Raw genomic sequence first — 20,845 nt, 5'->3', positions numbered from 1 at the left:
TCTGTAAACCATGGGCAAAAATGCAACAACCTTCATTTTATTCCCAGGACTCTCTCCATGATGCCAAATTCTGAAGTTTTTGAATTATCAAATTAATCTGAACCACCAAAAATCTGCCTCAAGTATCTTCTCCAGAAAGGTCCCAGAAAGGTCTCAACTTCCTATTTTCAAGGCTTAAATTTATATGACTTCACTACCTTCATTAACTTCAACCCTAAGAAAAACATCAAAAATGATCTCATGGTACCACTCTCTAAGGAAAGGATCTCAATGTTTCCATAGTAACTAAGGATGCTAATCAAAGGTGAAATGAATGTAAGAAAACATCTTCCCTGTGGGAAGCTTACCATTTAGGGCAGTTCCTGGGGCCACATGCTGTGGAGTTACTATATGTCAACAATTCCTAGAATTAAAAAAAACAAAAAATATACAAATAAATACATTTTTCAAGTATCAATATTCCTATACATAGCTGATGCTTAATTATTCCCATTCTAAACTTAAACTAGAAGGAAATAAAAATTAAATACAGTTGGTGTGGATTTCCAGCTTGGTAGAATCGCCTAGATTAGGAGGTTGGGTTTTTTCTTTGCTTTGTGTCTCACTAGCTGTGTGCACTTTCTGGTTTTTTGTTTTTTTTACCTCATGTATTTTTAAAATTTTTAAATTTATTTTTATTGAAGTAACCTTAATTATTAACATTATATGTTTCATATGTACATTATATTTCTACTTTTGTATACCCTACCAAAAAAGTGTGCTCACCAACAAAAGTTTATTTTCCATCTGTCACCCTTTAACCATTTTGCCCTCCCCATGTCCCCCTTCCCATCTGGTAACCAACTTAAAAAGACACATGTGCCCCTATGTTCGTTGCGGCATTATTTTAAATAGCCAAGATATGCAAACAACTTAAGTGCCCATGAATAGATAAATGGATAAAAAAAGATTCATATACAATGAAATACTACTCAGCCATTACAAAAGGTGAAATCTTGCCACCTGCAATAACATGGATGGACTTGGAGGGTACTATGCTAAGTGAAATAAGTTAGAGGGAGGAAGACAAATACTGTATTACTTCTCTCATACTTTATATATAGGATATAAAAAACTAATAAACAAACAAGAGAAACAAAGTAAATGAACAAACCAAATCAAACTAGCTGTGTGACTTGCCGTGTGAGTACTGACAAGTCAGTTCACCACTCTATCCCTTCTTTGTTAGTTTACCAGCTCTTGGAGCCTGTGACATTCTGTGGTATTCAAATTCACTACGAGCGACCATTTCCTAACAAAATATGTTACAAAGTGATTTTAAATAACGAAAAGGTAAGCAATGAACTAGGAGGCATCCTATTGTTTTTGTTAGTTTTATAAATATGTAAAATGAAGGTAACAAAAACAAAACAAAAACTCTTCCAATAAATATGGCATTATATCTTCTCTTAAATCCACCAAGTTAAACTTTAATTGCAAAATAATTTTCTACCTGGGAGTACTCTTCCTTGAAGTAATAGTTTTTCTGAGGAAAATATATACATGATATTACTAAGAGTAAATGTATATATTCGTAGCTTCATGTTTATGTATATGTGTGTATCTGCTAACCAAACTTCTACTGTGGTTAACTTTACTTCTGAGTAAAATGATTGTCTTTTAATATTTTATAACTGAAAATATCATTTTATGTAGATATATATAAATTAGCCACTCAAAAACATATTTAACTATAATATTCTCATCTAATTTACATTTAAACATAGCATATTTGATTGGGATAGAAATATAGTATTTTCTTGACTAGCCATAAATAACTTATCACTTCTTAATCTTATGCTATCCCCTGCTGGGTACCATAATAGTTCATCACTTTATTAAGTACCTAACTACCTTTACTTTCAGGTTAGTATCAATAATGTCTGGAAGGTAAGAACCAAACATGTGTTCTTTATATTGCTCATATATTAAGAATGTAATTTTTTTTTCTTTCCTTTCTTACATATTCTCCAAAAATAAAGTGTCACAAATGAGCCTAACAAATCTAAGGAGGTGCTTCCTATGAAATAGAAAAAAATGTTATCAACTTAACCATGAACCATAACTACATCACTATTTGTTTTATTTTAATATGTTTGCTCACCAGCTGTATATATGTGTATGTGCCTCAAAGCCTGACTATTTTCTTACACTAAGGATACCCACTGGTAAGAAGGTAAAGCTCTGTTTACAGCTGTTGGCATCATTTGCAACTCCACCTTACATATCAGAAACAACAGCTAAAATCAGAATTATCCTAAAAACAAAAATGAAAAAACTTTGGTCAAGGTTTCATTCTTTCTTTTCAATTATTACTACAATCTTGGCATATACATTTTTTTTTTTTTCTTCACAGAATGAAAGTAAGGATTACATTTATCCACCGGAATGACACAGAATTGAAATGAAAACAGACTCTAACTTTATTCATTAAATTATAATTATGTTCCACTTGTTTAAAAGCACAATCTCTGAAAAAGCTGCCTGGGATGGGATATTGGTTCAATTATTTACTAGCCATGGGATCATGAGCAATTCATTAACTGACACAAGCCTCAATTTCACCTATAAGGTGGGGAGGATAATGTTATTCAGCCTCAAAAAACAATTGAAAAGTAGGTAACATAATGCAATTTAGTATTCAGTCTACTACTTGGCATATGGTAACCAGTAACTTGATATTAATATTGTTAAGAGTTTCTCATCCATTATGAATAGTCTCATGACAAATGAGTATACACACAAAAAGTAAAGTCAGCACCTAAAAACAACACATACTTCAAAGAATTTCCCCATTGTCTAGAAATCTTAGCATTAATCCCACCCCTTTGATTTTAGGAATTGCTTCCTGAGGGAAACTTGGTCAAAAGAATTTACCTGTTGGATGGGCTAACATCATGAATACATTTATCAGATTTGTTGGGTGCCACCAAGCAAAGAATGATGCCACAGAGAATGGAAAGCACGATGGAAAGGTTGGAAAAGTAAGGAGGAATATCTGAGATTCCTTGAATGAATATCTTCATTCCCATGAAGGCCTCTGAACGGACATCTGTTTCTAAAAGAACTTGCCCTACCCATAGTTCCTAAAAAGGAAAGCCACACGCACTATGTGATTCACCCTAATTGGCTACAGCTTTGAACCACTCATGAACACTCAACCCATATTAAGCCAGTAAGAGTCTCTCAGAGATATTGAATTGCAACAAGAGGTCCAAGCATGTAAAGGTGGAATAACTGGCAAAGAAGCCAGTCTGTGGAGAGAATTGGGGAATGAATCTCAGACATTCTGAGAAAAGAGAGAGTTGAGATAACATATACCCTTACTCCTCATCCCCAAGAGAAACAAGGGAATGAAAATAAGGTAAAAGGGGTGAGAAGTAGCCACATCTCTCGACCTTTCAAGTCAAGTCCTCATGAGGTCAGGTTTTATCTAGTTTTCTGTTCTGAGACGGCCATAGTTTTGCCTGGCATGTGGTTTCAACAGCGCTTCTATTTCTGTCAGCTAGAGCAGGTTTCTGCATCTTAACTAAACAATTGCTTGTCAAGAAATAAGCCCACTGAAGGCAAGCTTTCCATGAATAATATCAAGTCCAATCTTTGTGTCTAAAGAAACTAAGGGAAACATACAGGTGAAAAATAGACAGATAGAAACAAACAAAAATCACTCCATCACGCTATCCATTTATTTACAAGGAAATCCTCATATACAAATTTTCCTGGCTCCTGAATATGAATCATAGTCAGCTATTCTTTACTATTATAGGCCAATAGTTTTTACGTTTGCATTTACTCATTTAATCAAAAATATTACTAGGAGAAGAAACACAGCAATTTCCCTTACATCATAGGGTTTGCTGTCATCATAAGTTTACTACTCTACCACCCCCCAAAAAAACAAACAAAAATCATTTAAATAAATGTAACAGAGTAATAGATTAATATTTTTGAAATAACCCTTTTAACAAAACCATAATATTTCCAAACTGGATCTCGTGCTCCTGCTATATTCAGCATGACAACAATCACAATATATTTATCACCCACACCACACACAAACACACATCATTTATTGTGGGGAAACAGTTACCTGTCTTAATTTGTCTTGTTCTTCAAATTGCAGCTGCGGAGCCTAGTACAACCTGGTCTAAAACATGTGCTCTTTAAATGTGGTGACTAAATAAATCAATGAATCCAACTTAAAAACTAAGTTATAGTAAGGGATGCACACTAAAAATAAGTTCAATTTCCATAGTGGATTTTCATGGCTGGTCTTAAAAAGAAATTTCTATTGATGCCTAGGTAGATATTGAGAAGTTTTTGATTTAATAATTAGGAAATGTTTTTTCAGTCCTTATTGGAAGAAAAGTTGACTAGCCATATTCTTATCAGGGGTAAAGTGACTTAGGTAAAACTTCCCTTCAGATGTGCCAGCATACACAGAGATAAATCAGGTAGACAGACATCCAAGTCCATTCCTTGAAATGGGGCAAAAATACAGGAATTATTCCATACCACCTTTGTGCTGCTTTACACAAGCAAAGAAACTATGCATCTATGCACTGACTGTATAATAGCCTCTCCCTGAACAAGAACATGAGGAAAGATTTTCATTCCATTCATCTTCTTTAAGTTCAGCTTCCTTATGCATAAAATGAGCATCCTAATTATACTCCCACCTTACACTGTTTTTATTAGGGCAGAATGAGATAATCTATGTAAAGTGCAGTATCCAGCTCATAATATGCATAAAATATTTAATTTTTAAAATCACTGAAAATTTATTATATTTTCCAATATTACCATCCATGTCATTTACCTGCTGTTGTAATAACTTTAAGTTATGTTTAAATTTTAATGATGGTTTTTATTATAAAAAAGCACATGTGAGAATAGAGAGGACATTAATACATGAACAAATTAATAAATGGATGAATCTCCCTCCACTAAAAGAAAGATCGGACAAATCAGAGCTCTGAACGAATCAGCTGGTATCAACACAAATGCACTGGCTATATCACAACACAAAAGAACCAGAAATCCATGAATGACCATAGACCTTCCTGGCAAAAAGCAACTATAAAGAGGCAGCAGCTGGTAAAGCCTGGGTCAAAAAGGATCATTTTACTCTAGGGAACAAAATGTACTGATCTAGACCTTTCCCAATACTTCAGAACTAAATGGTGTGTTGGTAATTTATTCAGGACAAAACAATCCTTCCCAAGTGACAGGTAAAGGAATGAAAATAAGTCTCATGAAAATGTTCAAAAAAACCCAAAGGCACATCTCTAATTGTTTCAGTTCTCACAGATGTAGGATGCAAAATTAGAAGGGAGAAACAGGAATCTTTTCACTCAGTGGGCTCTTTCACCTTCACTGGGCTCAGAAAGGTATGTATCTAATAATAAACGTGTACATGATCACAGCGGTTACAAGTCTATGATTGCACTGAAGCCTCCTGTGCAGTAAGCCTTTACATAATCAGTGGATAACAAACACATGGGCTCTCAGGTCAGAATCTAAGCTTCACCACTTTCCTGCTACATGAACTCAAGCAAGTCATTTAACCCCTACCATGTCCGTTTCCTCAGTTGTAAATGAGGAACAATATTAACTACCTTGCAAGGTTCTTGTGAAGATAAAACGATAGAATGTATGAAAGCTATCAGGCATACAGCAGGTATTCAATAAATGATGTCTGTTTTTACTGCTTTTTTGAACATGAAAAGATAGCGTAAGGTGAAAGAGATGCCGTTCAATGGCTGTCCATATTCTCAAAGGCCATTACATTTAAGGTGTTTCTCCTTACACATATTCTATTTTACTTACGTTATCGATGGCATTTTCCATCACTGAATCAGCAGGTATTTCTCATGGGTGTTTACTTCCTTCTCAGGTACTTAAAACCCAACCTGACCTTTCTGTGAGAGGTAAAGGTCATGTAGACATTAAATTACCCATGTTTATTTCCAGAATTTCCATTAGTTTGGCTTGACATAATTTAGTATTAATATCCGGGTTATAAAACTAATACTAAGAAAGAGATTACATTTAAATGCATTTTCCAGTGGGAAGTGGGATGCATTTCTAATCGTGCTGTCTAGCTACAAGCAAACAAATGCTCATTTGATTCTTCTGTCATTATCATGATGTATAATATTGACCACAGAAATCACTAATGGGTTCCCCCCCACACACTCAACGTAAACAACAATACAACATGATACATAACAGGCTTTAGAGTTATTAAGAGATAATCACATCCTTGGGACTTTCACTGGGCACAGTAAGTGGCACTGCTAAAACACGATTATCTCTCGATAACAAGGGTACTTGCAGTTTTCACAAAGTGAGAAGAAAAGTCATTACTGCAGGGAAAATGTGCATTTATTTTACTGAAACATAAAGCTGACAATTTAAGCTAACAAGGAGTGGCTCTCCCTGAGATGACAATATCACACAGTGTAGGAGGCTTCATATCAAGGTGACACAGGCACCATCTCCTTGAAGAGTCTGGCTGGAAGAGCCATTTTCTGGAAGACTAATTTCTAGGGTCTTGTCGACAAGATAAACAGGGCTGGGAGATGCTTAAGGGCCTAGAGATCTATGAATCTATTTAAGACAGAAAGGGGACTGAGAAGAGCAATGGGAATGGCTTATGCGGCTGATCAGTTGTAAGGTTAGGGACTTGAGATTCTGAGCTTCTCAAGTTGTCCTGATGAAACATAATTAGGCCAGCTCACCTGAGGGACTAGAGACATATGTTCCAGTCTCCAGGAGGTCCCAGGACAAACAACCAGTGACGTCGAAGAAGGGAATGGTGGCAAGTGGATTTAGAATTAGGACAGTAGGAAAAAGACACAGGCATGAGTCTTTAGCACTGCTCTCAAGGATGGAAAAAAGTTCATACACAAGATGGAGCTTTACTTGAGGGTTCTATTCAGCAAGAAAACTCTATTCACCTAAAATTACTCGGAACGGTGGTATTTTCTGGTCTCCCTAACTCACAAAAAAATAGACAAAATTTACTCTTCTTGAGTCTCCATTTACTAATCAATAAAATGAGTTTTAAAAAGAGGCCTCCTCAGAGTCACTGGGAAAAGTAAAGAAAATATTGAGTTTGAAAGTACTCTGTAATTATATAACACCCTATATTTGTCAGATATTATTATTTGGAGAGATTAATTACATAAATATTAAAAATGGGGTGAGAATACATAATTTCTCAAAAGTTCTGCCAGTGATGTGACCTAAGTTTATTTCTATGAGATAATACTAGTAGAGAATACATAATATTAATAATTATTTTATTGTAATATGCTTGGAACTGTAAGCTTGGCATTTTGGCCCATAAGATACTATCCTCAAAACGTCTAAAGTCTTAAAACATGTGCAAAGGTGTTACTGATTTTAGGAGTTTACAGCATAAAAGAGCCAAAAATTCTATTGCTCTAAATCAGTGATTATCAAACAGAGGCAATGTTTCAGCAAAGTATGGAGATATTTTTCTTTGATCGTCATAATTGGGGCATGGGGGTGAGGGTGGTTTGCTCTGGCATCTAGTAGGTGGATGACATGGATATTGCCAAACGTCCCATGATGCACAGGACCCTGTTCTCTTTAAATACAGACATTTACTGTTATTAGTTAACTCATAATTTGAATGACTTACCTCATGAGGCACCCACATCTACAATTCAGTGCTGTGAAAAACTATCTCATCAGCCTCAACATCCTAGGAATAGAGACGGAAAATAATTCTCTTCAAATTATTGAAGTCCATATCCAAATGCAGGCTTTTTAGCCCTTTAAATTTCCATTAAGAATAATTATCAGTTTGGCTAAATCCCATTGTCTTTCCCCTTGGGAAACCATAGGGGTAGAGTCAATGGGTTGGCAATCTGCAAAACCAGAAAATGAAATTTGCAAACGTTCACCATTATCACAAAAATTCGGCACAGTTGTAATGACAACCTGTCACTCTGCATTCCCAAGTCATATATAACTCCAATGCTTGGCATTCCACCACATCACATTATGTGATGTGATATAAAAATACATTGGACACTTGGAATTTTATATTTCCTATAAGTGCATGCTACTTATCTCAGTTTTACCACCACAGGGGGAATAAAATACCTATAATTCTGCCCAACAAATGGAAGACAAATGAAATGAAGCAAAAATTGCAGAAAGTAACCATAGATGTTAGAGTCCAAATATTTTCACATGGATTACTTCATAAACTTTAAGATGAAATACAGCATGGAATAGTGGATGAGAGTGCAGAATTGGGCTTTCAGAATTCAGATCTCCACTGTCTAGCTGAGTGACCTTCAGCAAATTACTTAACCTCTCTGTGCCTTACTCTCCTTGTGTATTAAACAAAGGTATCATTCCTATTTGCTTCATAGGGCTGCTATGATGATTATATAAATTAATATTTAGAAAATGTTTAGAATCCTTCCTGATACACAGTAAAGGCTAGGTCCTCCTTTTTTTTCCTTTTTTTTTAAATAAAAAGAAACACCTCGATAAGGCAGAGTGTATTATCCCATTTTACCTGAGAAGTAACGTAAGTTCTATGAGTGTTAGTAACTTTTCCCAGATTCACTCTTTCCTTGAGCTTGCTCAGCACTGCCCTGTTCTCATAGCTGCATGGACCTCAGCGTGCTGTTTGATTGCTGTGTGAGAGCTCAACTCCCTGAGCACATATCAAGTACACGGCACACAACTATACGTGATGGGTGACATAATGGAGAGTGAGGTGAAGAAAACAGTCTGGAGGCCTGAGAGTCTCACAATCTGGTCCCTCCAGGCAGAAAATTTGTTCATAGCCATAAGCGGCTTGTATATAATGGAAACCATGGTAAGGGCTCTGAACTCCAATTTCAACCTTGATAAATAAGGATTATAGGGGATCTCAGTTTTCAAAAATATGGTCATAGGACTTCTAGGGGTACACACCATTATTTTTATTTTCTGAACATTTTAATGTAAATCTATGTGTATTTATGTTTGTGTAAATATTTATATATTTATTTGTATGTTTATTTTCCATTAATGACAAGTTTTCATCTATTTGTATTACTGATATAGGCATTCTTCAGATCCACAATTTGTTAAAAATCCATTAAATTTATAGAAAATGTTAAGTAGACAATAGTAGAGATGGTATGCGGCTATGGTAAGAAATATGATCCTGGTACATAACTGTCCAAAATGTGGGGAATACTGGTACTTGAAAAGGGAAATTCTATATGAATAATTAGATCTATGAGCCTAGAATAAGGAGGGTTTCAAATATTACCCTGCTTTTCACTAGGAACATCAATTTATTCTGGGTTTCTGAAGGAAGAGTACTTCTTCCCACCAGTACACTTGAGAATGTGTGTTCTTTTCCATATCTCTTGCTGTGCATGGTCCAGAAAGAGATCTATGTTATGGTTCTTTTCAAAGACAGAAGCATTAACTGCACAACACCGTATCTTGGAAGGCAAAGGCATCCAGAACAAAAGGTGAAGTACAAAGAATGACTTGGTTTTCTTCCTTAAAGGCGGAGAGACTTGCTGATGCAAAAAGACCAGTGCCATCTCAACAAAGGGCTACTGAACTCTAAAGTGAATCTTAAAGCTCAGTATGTATTTACAATACCATCGAATATTTTGTTATTACCATGAAGAATGAAATAGTAACTAAACAGCACAAAGGGGACGAAAGAAGTAATATTTTATAACTTACTGAATTGAGTTACACATACAATAATTTCCAGGATTGATTCCCTGTCTACTTTTGAAGCAAATAGCCATGAATTTGGAAATCCATGCACAAGTATGTGAAGAATGCAAACATTTTCCTAGTCAGTGGCAAATTTCTTTAGCTTTCTTGAAAAGAAACTTAGCACTTTACACACACAGACGTGCACACTTTGATTGTGAGGATTGTGTAATTCATACCAACTTGAAATTTCCCCAGGTCACTATAAATCAGTTATGACTTAACTAAACTCCAGGGTAGGCACTGCTACATTGGAAACCATTTGAAAAATTATCTTGTTGTCCTACATTTTTGTAGATAGGGCTCAATTTCCCCTCATAGTTGCTATATGCTAAAGTATATTTCCTTGATGGTTTCCTTAATCCCCAATTATTTGACCTTTTCACTCTGTACCATGTTACAATTTTCTAAAAAAAAAAAAGTTCAAATACTGTAGGAGAAATTCCATGTTTTTTTGATAGCATGCTTCTATTAGGAAAAACACACAAAAATAATACTTCTAATGATGTATTTTTATCTCTAAAGTATATAATTGTACTATTAAATTATATATATGACATTTAAACACTATCCTAAATGATGTAAAATACATAAATAGAAGTTCTCCTATTTTCCCACCCTCATATGGATATACAGTTGACCCTTGAATAATACAGGTTTGAACTGTGTTGGTCCACTTAATATACAGATTTTTTTCAATAAACATATAGTTCGCCCTTTATCACTGTGGATGCGGAATTCGTGGATATAGAAGGCTGACTATGGGACTTGAGCATCCACAGATTTTGGTATCTGGGGCAGGTCCTAGAACCAATTCCCTGAGGACCCCAAAGGACAAGTAACTGAATTTGGCTATCATCCAGCATGCATCTGACCACTGGTAAGTCCCTTGTTGTAAAGAAACACCTCAATACAGGAACAATTAAAGGCTTCCAATTTTGGCTATTTCAGAGTAATGAGCACCACACTTACTTTAGTCTTGTAAACTGCTATAATAGTGAACAAAATACCGAGGAAACTGTTTCCAGGTGTTGGACAACAGACAGCACGAGGCTGATCTTTGAGAGGAAAGAAGCACGTGATGTCAGCTCTTCACGCATCCCGACTTGACTTCCGTGGGCACCTTCCCAACCACAGCAAAGGGAAGTGATGGCCACACTGGAAACATGGTCTCTCCGGGTAAAGCGGAGACTGGAGTTTGGGGCTATTTGGAATTTAGAATTTCCAGGGTAGGTAATGAAAAGGAGGGAGCTGCACAGAGAAGGATCTGTTGACATCTGTACAGGGGTCCACGTGAGCTGTCAGCTAAAAACTAAAATGCACATGCCAAGGGCAAGATTCCACAAGGCCTGGCAGAGAACAGACACTGGGGCAGCTTGAGATGAACATATACCATCGTTCTCCCAGGGCTGGAGATGTGGAAGATCCAAAAGCCAGAGTAGAAGAAACTTAATGAACACCCCAGGTATTCAACTGAGACCCTCAAAAGGTACACTCTTAAATTTACTGAGAACCTCAAAGAGCTTCTACTTGTATGGGTTATGTATATCATCCTTACCATATTAGAAATTAAAGCTGAAACTTCTAAAAGTAGTAATTCCCTTAACAATCAGTATATTACGCACTAACATAAACAACATGTCTTATGGAAAAATAACTATATTATCTGAAGAAATAGTGAGAAGAGTGGTATGTTGGTACATTTTCACAAATTGTGTTCATGTCAGACTCAATAGCAGATTTACTGAATTCTCCTATTTGTCTCTGCATTCAGTCTTATTTACGTGTTATCACATGCCAGGCAGCCTCTGAAAAACTCCACTGTACATCTGTGAAAGACTGAGAGTGACAGGCAAATACCATCTTAGTATTATAATAAAAATAGCTTGGATCTGACCGGCCACCTGAAAATCTTGGTTATCGCCCTGACCAGGGTTCCCTGGATCAGACTTTAAGAACTACTGTAAGAGGATGCCTTGGAAGCAGAGAGAAGCAACACCTCACTTAAACAGAGATAAAAAGAAAGAATAAGAGAGATAAAAGGAAAGAATAAGAAAATATGTATGAGCAAAATTTGGCGGGGGGAAGGTTTTCATAAAGCAATTTCAGCTTAATTTTCTCTTCTACAGAGTAAATAAAAGATCTCTGCTTTGCAGGGGAATCACTCTTTGTGACTGTTTTCAGGGTTGGGGGTTCAGTGAGGGTGGGCTGAGAGGAGTGGGTAGGGATTGGGTAACGCAGGCTGGTTCATCCCCCTGGAAAAGCGCCTGGGTCCAGAGAACACGTAAGACGCAAGCAGATCCAAACACTTTTTTCGCTTAGTTCAATCTATGGACTTTTGAGGGCAGGCTCAAGGTTCTCAGGAGCCACCTACCTCTGTCCTGGCAACAGCCTGAGAGAAGCAGAGGTGAGACACACAGAGAGACACCTACTGAGAGCACAGTGTGAACCCCTGGATTCAACTAGGCCTAAACTGAATCCAGGGAATGTCAATTATACAATTAAAACTGAAAGCAAAAGACAGTATCTGGAAGAAAGCACATTCCTGGCCGAAATAGAGAAAGCCTCAACTTAAGTTAGTGTCTTATGCCTCTGGACTAGAAAATGGGAAAGTTCTGATAAAGTTCATGCCACAGAGAATACGTACATCTGGTGTAGTACATAATGTGTGTGTGTGTGTGTCTGTCTGTCTTAAGAGAAAAATACTACAGATACATTGTCTATTTTCTCCATCATTCCTCTTCTCTGCCCCCACCTTCTGCTCCAAAAACTTAAGCTTTCTGAGCCAGGCCAAAACTGAGGCCCTGGAACTCCACACCATACTCTACACAGTGCTTCTCAACTCAGCACAATATTGTCCCTTCCCTACCAGAGGACAATGGACAGTGTCTAGAGACATTTTTGATTGTCATGACTTGTGGAGGGGGTGTTACTGGCATCTAGTGGATAGAGCCCAGGGATGCAGCTAAATATCCTATATTGAACACAACAGGTCCCCAGAACAAAAAATTATCCAGTCCAAAATGTCAACAGTGCTAAAGTTGAGAAGTTCATCTCAAGGAAATAACCTTGGTTTGAGAATTTCTGTTTTTCTAGGCTAGCACTCTCTGAATTGCCAGTGTACTACCTAGATTTCTAAAAACACCCAGACAATATTATTCAGCCCAGTATTAAACTTTACTATTTCCCGAAGCTGTTTGTATTCATACTGTATTGTTCACAAACTATTTTAATTCGAGTCAATGCGCTAATGAGAGTATACACAGATACATGACTGTATATGTGCTTGCTTATTCAAATCACGGTTTCAATGCCATAGTTACTTTGACCACAATGTGCCAGGACAAAAAATAAAATAAAGCATCAAAGAAACTTAATTTAATGGATGGACTATGTGTTTAGCTTCAAAACATGTTCATTTGGTGTGAGGCACACCCTGACAACAAAAAGAATGGGTGATCATCACTACCGAGGAGCTCTGAGAAATGGAAGAAAAAGGGACATCTAAAAGTCTATCACATAGACCTAATATAAGTTGAAGCAGAATGACACTTCATGGGAAAACTCTGAGCTTTTGTTTACCAGCTTCCATGAACCTCCAGGAGACCACGGCATGCAAATATGTTCTCCCAGATCCCACAGTTTCCATCCATTTCAAAATCCTCTCCTGGCTGTCTTTCTCTCTCCTTGTCATTTACAGTCTGTGCCCCAGAGACAGGCTAACGGGGCTTGATTTTGTTGCCTCAGCCAGCATTCCTATAGGACTCTTCATCCTGTAATCATCATTGTTCCAGCAGTGCATGTCTATGAAATTAACATGGAAGAGATTGATTCTTCAGGTATGTGCTTGCTGCTATTGACAGTCAATCCAGATCACTCCCTCCGAGGCAAGACAGCTCAGGCACGAAAAATACCTTTGCTTATCAAGCTGAGGCTCTGTGCCAGTAAGATGGCAATTTTGGGCCCATATGACAGCAGTCAGAATGAGCTAGGGCGCTCAGGAGACTGAATTTTGGTAACCCTGCAGTATTCCATTAATCTGAAATCCACCAATCTGAGACCTCAAATTTTTCTCCATTTTAAAGCTCTGATCCATTTACAACATTACATAAACACAGCTAGTACCTCAATTAAAAAAAGACATTGCTGGCAGCATGTTTCAGGCATTTAGATTTTCAGTATCTTAGGATCTAAATTTTGTTTTTCATTTTAAAATATATATTTATTGTGGTAAAATAAATTTAAAGTAAAATTTGCCATTTTAACTATTTTTCAATGTATGATTAAGTGGCATTAAGTTACATTCACAATGTTGTGCAAACATCACCACTATCCATCTCTAGAACTTCTTCATCATCCCTAAAAGAAATGTTATACTCATTAAACAATCACTCCTCAGTCCCTGGTAACCTCTATTCTACTTTCTGTTGCTATGAATTTGTCAATTTTAGGACCTCAGATAAGTGGAATTTTCTATCAAAATTTATCCTTTTGTGGGACTTCCCTGGTTGCACAGTGGTTAAGAATCTGCTTGTCAACGCAGGGGACACGGGTTCAAGCCCTGGTCTGAGAAGATCCCACATGACTTGGAGCATCTAAGCCCGTGCGCCACAACTACTGAGCCTGAGCTCTAGAGACCGTGAGCCACAACTACTGAGCCTGCGTGTCTAGGGTCCGTGCTCCGCAACAAGAGAAGCCACCACAATGAGAAGCCCGCGCACCGCAACGAAGAGTAGCCCCTGCTCGCTGCAACTAGAGAAAGCACGCACGCAGCAAGGAAGACCCAAGGCAGCCATAAATAAATACATACATACATACATAAATAAAAATATCCTTTTGTGTGTGACAGATTTCACTAGCACGTTTTCAAGGTCCATCCATGTTACAGCATGTATCAGAAGTCCATTCCTTTTTAAGGTTTGATAATATTTCATTATATGGATATATTACATTTTGTTTACCCATTCATCTGTTGAACATGTGGGTTGGTTTTACCTTTTGGCCATTGTGAATAATGCTGCTAATATCATAGGTGTAAAAGTATCTGAGTCCCTGCTTACTATTTAAATTTTGATTCATTTTTGCTCATTAAAAAGAAAAAACTACCTGACAGCTGTAAAGTGTTACAAAGTAAGATAATCTAGTTTTCTTTTTTTTTTTTAATGTGATCTTATGTGACTTCTTGTGGCACAGGCAGAGATAATTTTTACAAATACGAACACTGCCACTTGGAGAACTTCAGTTATTTTCCAAAGCATATACAACAAATAAGTACAGTTGTTGGTAATATTCTTTCATCTTTCTATAGCCACCCAAAATACCTAGTCCTTATCAGCAGATCACAAACATGGACTTTGAAGAAACAAATAATAGTCCATTTCAAAGCAGCTCACTACATCTTTGGTTAAGTTAAAGTGAAGGTCAAATCACTTCACTATATATCATAAGACACTTCTCTCTCTTTTACCACAAACAGCCAAGTGACAGAGCAGAGCTAGATATAATGATTCTGAAGTTTATGTGACCACAAATGTCCTTCTTAACCATGTCAATATATTAATTCCATAGTTCCATGAATGGAAAACTGAGATACTAGGTTGTATAAAACCACGACTTCAGAGGCAATCTAGCTGTGACGAGGCTAAGAACAAAAGGAACATAAGTTTAAAGTTGATATAAATAAAAATACTAACAAAATAACGGTACTGAAAACACAGATTGCTAAATGTTACAATAACTGCACACCCAAGAATGAAATTTTGGAAACCTTATTTTAAGAGAGCAGCTCTTCTAATTTAAACAATTGCAGAACTCTACATTTTTAAGATGTTTACTAAGTCTTGGTCACTCACGTAATATTACTTTATTGAACTCTCATGGCCGTTCTTTGGGGACAAACTGTTATTTCCATTTAAAGCTAAGAAAACTAAGAGTTTCAAATAACTCTCATGGGGGCACATGGCTAACGGTGGAGGTGAACTTTGAACCACAGTCTATGTGACTCCTGAGATAAAGCTTTTTATGACTGTGCTATCTGCAATTGGTCCAAACCACATTTCACAACGGGGACAATGCTTCAAGCAAATATGCGTTTATGAGGGAGATAAGAATTAACGTGCCTTGTGAATTAAAATGGGTCCCCTCAGAGCTATGAGACAGAGCCTGCTCAGCCTGTGTTTGACAGTTCCCGCATTATCTGGTATTTCTCCATTCTGAGAATTTAGCAACCCAGCATGGCTCCACGTGGATTCATCTACCGTTTCTTTTAGACCTCTCCCCTGAGCTTCTAACGCTGGCTGTTTTACTGAAATATAAATATTTTAGGAGTGAAAGGTATCTAGAATGTTCTAAAGAGAGTTTCACTGTTGCTATTGTAATTATTCTTAATTATCACTATTGTTCCCTTTGGAGCAAGTTACCTCAGGGAGCACTTATGCAGTCTGCCTATAGAAAATCACTGAGAGTAAGCTATGAAGGAATTATCAACCAAATGTAGACTCCTGTGTTTCTTTTTCCTATGCACCGGCAGTAATAATTTTAGAAGTCAGCAGTACACATGGTTTGGAGTTCACATTGATATTTGCCTCAGGATTATTTATGGCATCCCAAAAGTGACACAATCAACTTAGAATGGTAGTCTTTATTAACATGGTAAATTAAAATGGAATACTGACTGATGTCTTGAGTAAAATTAATGCGCCATTAACCTTAACTATACCAATAAAGTTATCTCATGAAGGTCAACTACAAGAACATTTATCCACCTGGGATACACAGCAAATGTACATTAACTCGATGTTAATGTGGAATGTAGATGTTAAAAGGGAAAGGCAATTGAAACTAAATATTAAAACCTTGGTTGAAATAAAAATCATAAATGTTGACACATAAGCTGTATTAGTTCAGGATTCCCTATCCCATATCATCACTGATGTTGTTTCCTATAATTTGTGTTGATGAGTTTTAAGTAGCTGGGACCAAAGTTTCTTTCTCTAAACCACATTAATACATCTTAGTTACGCTGACAAATAGCAGAACATTTTTAAAGCTTGAAGGGTCACGAGAGATAATTAAGTTCCACCTTCTCATTCTATACATGAGGAAACGAAGATCTAGAGATCCTGAAGCACAGAGAGAGGAACAGAGCCCCAGTCTAACTCTCACTCCGGAATTATATCCCCTACAACCTGCTTGATTTTCGTTCCAGCTTTCTCTTTGCTAAGGCACTTTATCTCCTTTTGTTCTCTAACTCTGACAGATTGTAGAAGACCAACACTTTTTTTTTTTTTTTTTGGCTGCGTTGGGTTTTCATTGCTGCGCGCAGGCGTTCTCTAGTTGGGGCGAGCAGGGGCTCCTCTTCGTTGCGGTGCACAGGCTTCTCATTGCAGCGGCTTCTCTTGTTGCAGAGCACGGGCTCTAGGGGCGTGGGCTCAGTAGTTGTGGCGCACAGGCTTAGTTGCTCCGCGGCATGCGGGATCTTCCTAGAACAGGGATTGAATCCATGTCCCCTGCATTGGCAGGCGGATTCTTAACCACTGCACCACCAGGGAAGTGCCAAGACCAACTTTTAAAGTAAGTAAAATAGAGGTAATAATGCCTAATAAATAGATGTATTATGATGGACAAACCAAATGTTCTTGAAATCTTATTGAAAACTGTAAAAAGTTATATTTTATATTCATAATAGGAATAACTATATAACTATATTATTTTATTGCAAATATAAATATATATATTTATTATAAATATAAAAGTAACTTTTAAGCCATTGAAAAAGTTGAACTCTCCTTTGAAAAGTCTCTTCTTTTTTAAGTAGCCCAAAAGAATATAGGCTTTGAGACCACGAAAATGTGGTTTCTAGGCAAGTCTCACTCAACTTACTGGCTACCATTCTTGAATATCTCTGGATGTTCTAGATGTCTAAAATCATTAACAGTAATATTTCTCTTATATGGTAGTTGTGAATATTAAATAATATATATAAAATACGGGACAATACTTGGACCCTAGTATAGATTTGATAATTATGGATAAATATTAATTTTCATTTCTCTTCCTTTTGAATCTTCCTTCTTTCCTTTGAATATGTATAATTAAATTGCAAAATTTTAAATAGTACTAATATGCAGGCACAAATCTGCACTTACAAAATTATTTTATTACAATAGAGAGCTACTTAGTAAGCTCCTCTATAACGTAAACAGACAAAGATACAAAACAGCAAGTAAATCTGCTCACTGAAATGGTACCACACACCCCTAAGCATTCTCAATTAAAACGAGTATGTGCAGTTCTCACATTAGGAGGAGAGGAATATACCAAAATCTGGATTAATCTTAGGAATTCTTCAGTGGAGAAGAACAGAGTCAGCCTATTCAAGGGAGAGCAATGCTGATGTGTTAAAAGACACTTTGCTACATCCCAGGTATTCTGACAATTTCTGATGGAGGCAGGGTCAAGCTCTTCTGGTACAAGTTACCTTTCTGATAAGAATAATTCTAATAATGTGTATTTCCAGCACATTAGGTCCTCCAGTATATACAATATAGTAAAGGATGTATATTCACAGGATGATATATCAGCATATTCAAGCTGCCACTTTTAATGTATCAGATCACACTAAGATTAACACTCAAATTAATTTTGACTTAAATCGAGAGAAATACATAACAACCAGGAAAATGAAGTTAAAAGACGAAGTGTTCTGAATTGAGTCCTAGAGGACATACCGAAGACATTTGTACTGTTGATGCGAAAGTAAGATAACACTTTGAAACAATATTACTCTTCTCAGAAAAAAGGGATGCTAGCTTCCTGGGCCACAGACTCTGAGGGCTAGCACATCAGTCTTTTTAAAGAAATTACTAGCATGCCGTGTTTGGTTTACTGTCTCCCACCTTGCATTTTACCAACTGTATCAAAGCACAGAGTGTAACAGCTCCAATTTCCTTCATAGCAGCCGCACTGTTTGAGAAAAACTGACAGATTAACTAGAAGAAAGCTTCCGACGTCACTAGAAACTATGACTGCCCATTAGAACAGAATGGTAGACCAAAGAACACACGGAAAGGAATGCCTCGGTGATCCACGGCGCCAGCACCAGTTAGGATCTGAGTGTGGGTAGGAGAGGGTCCATCCAGGAATGATAACTTGGACAGTGGTGCCCAGCACTCACTCTGGGTGAGGATAAAGATCTGGATTGGAAAAGTAGCTATTGATTTTTCCGAGTATTTCAGCTATTATTCTGATGAGTCTTCTGGTTGCTAGCTTATACTAAAATATAAACAACATACATATCTGCTCCTTACATAAATTAATGAGGTTAAGCTAAAAGAAACACCAACTGCTTCACAAACAAGTACCACTGTTAATTGAGTTCAGAAACGTACATTTGTCTTTTTTATGATAATCTGTCAGGTCTAGATTCAGTGGGAAGCACTATACCTCACATTTATACAGAAACTATACAGTGTGTTTGAGAAATATCTGCCATGTGGTCCACAGAAATAGGGAAGACTGCTATTATGACACCTGTTTTAGAAATGAGTGACTTAGAGGTCTGAGAGTTTAAACGTGGTGACTAACAGCAGAGGAAATAAGGAAAGTGGTAGTGTGCCTGGTTGTGGGATGAAAGGAAGGTGTGGGGAGGAGGAAAGAAGTCCTGAAAGAGAAATCAAAGGAAGATACACATTGGCTCAACCTCAATGTAATTTGCAAGTATTTTTCCCTTTTTTGAGGTACTTTAAAAGTTTGTATCAATACACCTTTAAAAGATAACTATGGATAAATTAAACCTTTCAAAGGGCAACTGCAATGTTCACGTTACTGGGAAGATGTGGTATGATATGCGATGATTTACGTTTTATTTATGGACAAAATGGATAAAAACGACCTCACGATAGACCACAGCTGATGCCTCTGTTATGGAGCATTCCCTTAGGGAAAGGGCTGTCAGAATATTTACCATAAACTGGAGTTTTAATGTGTCTGTTACAATTATTTAAATCATCAGCAATCTACACTTTAAGACTTTTTTCTCCAATCATTTAGTATAATTTGACCTTCTAGACTTTAAGTAAGACAGATAAGTAGGGGGTATGCCTCAAATATATCTTGAAAGGGAATGTCCTTTCAAACTGAAATTTTACTGTCAAACAGATGAATTAATACATACAGATCACGTATAACAAAAGACTTTAAACATCAGAGTGTTTAATATCTACTTATTGACAATTCACCAGATATTCTACTGATATTTTTATCTATCAATGTATCATGTTACTGGTTTCACCAGTAACATGAAATTATGATGGAAAAAAGGGAAATATGTCATATTAAAAAGATAAGCCACATCTTCCAAATTAATTACTAATAGAGCCTATAGTTTGCAGGTGGAAACTCAGAGTCACACAAACTAAGTGATTTACCAACAATCATCCCTGGTAATTCCATAACGCGAATCGAAGCCTCCTGATTCGTGATCCATGAATTCTTCTGTTATATAAGGAAAATCCTAATTGGCTAAAAATAGGCCAGTTCAGTGTATCTCAATATATTTTCTAGTTCTATATTTGAGGAAAATTCTCACTGTACCCTCACATGGGGTTAGGGTTCTCAATAGGGTCTCTTTATAAGCTCACTGCTATCATTCATGAGAAATCCACCCTCATATCCTCATCAACACCCAAAAGCCCCATATCCTAATACCATCACCTTGGGGGTTATGTTTCAACATATAAATGTTGAGGACACAAACATTCAGACAAGAGCATTGCGCATGCCTCTAGTCTGAGAGAGGTTTCAGAATCACCACCATCAACACCAAAAGCACTGACTTTTATTCAGTGTGTCAGACTCTGCACCAGGTGCTTCTAGATTATGCCACTTCATAAAGGACATTTGTTAGTTTGCCCTCTATTTCTGTGCTCTAAAACAATGATGTAACATAAAGTACACATTTATCATTAATTTGAAGTGGTTTATCCATTAAGATGGCATCCCAGTGTCATCCCACTGGGGATAACTATGA

The 20,845-nt window shown here is 36.9% G+C and overlaps 1 protein-coding gene across 5 annotated transcripts in view; it reads right to left on the bottom strand.

The window, feature by feature from the left end:
- Nucleotides 1-20,845, bottom strand: part of CNTN4 (contactin 4) — a 928,656-nt gene that overhangs the window by 690,755 nt on the left and 217,056 nt on the right. For 4 of the 5 annotated variants that reach the window (XM_082412135.1, XM_082412132.1, XM_082412131.1 and 1 more), the window contains one exon: nucleotides 348-403. The gene's annotated coding sequence lies outside the window, so the exon portion shown is untranslated. Of the gene's footprint in view, nucleotides 1-347; nucleotides 4,202-20,845 lie in introns of those variants that run through there. The other variant, XM_082412134.1, reaches the window with a different exon arrangement.

Source organism: Balaenoptera physalus, assembly GCF_965194825.1.
Source record: "Balaenoptera physalus genome assembly, chromosome: 11".
Taxonomy (NCBI): Eukaryota; Metazoa; Chordata; class Mammalia; order Artiodactyla; family Balaenopteridae; genus Balaenoptera; species Balaenoptera physalus.
Note: the sequence above shows the minus strand (reverse complement) of the source record. Positions and strands in the feature narration are given on the sequence as shown.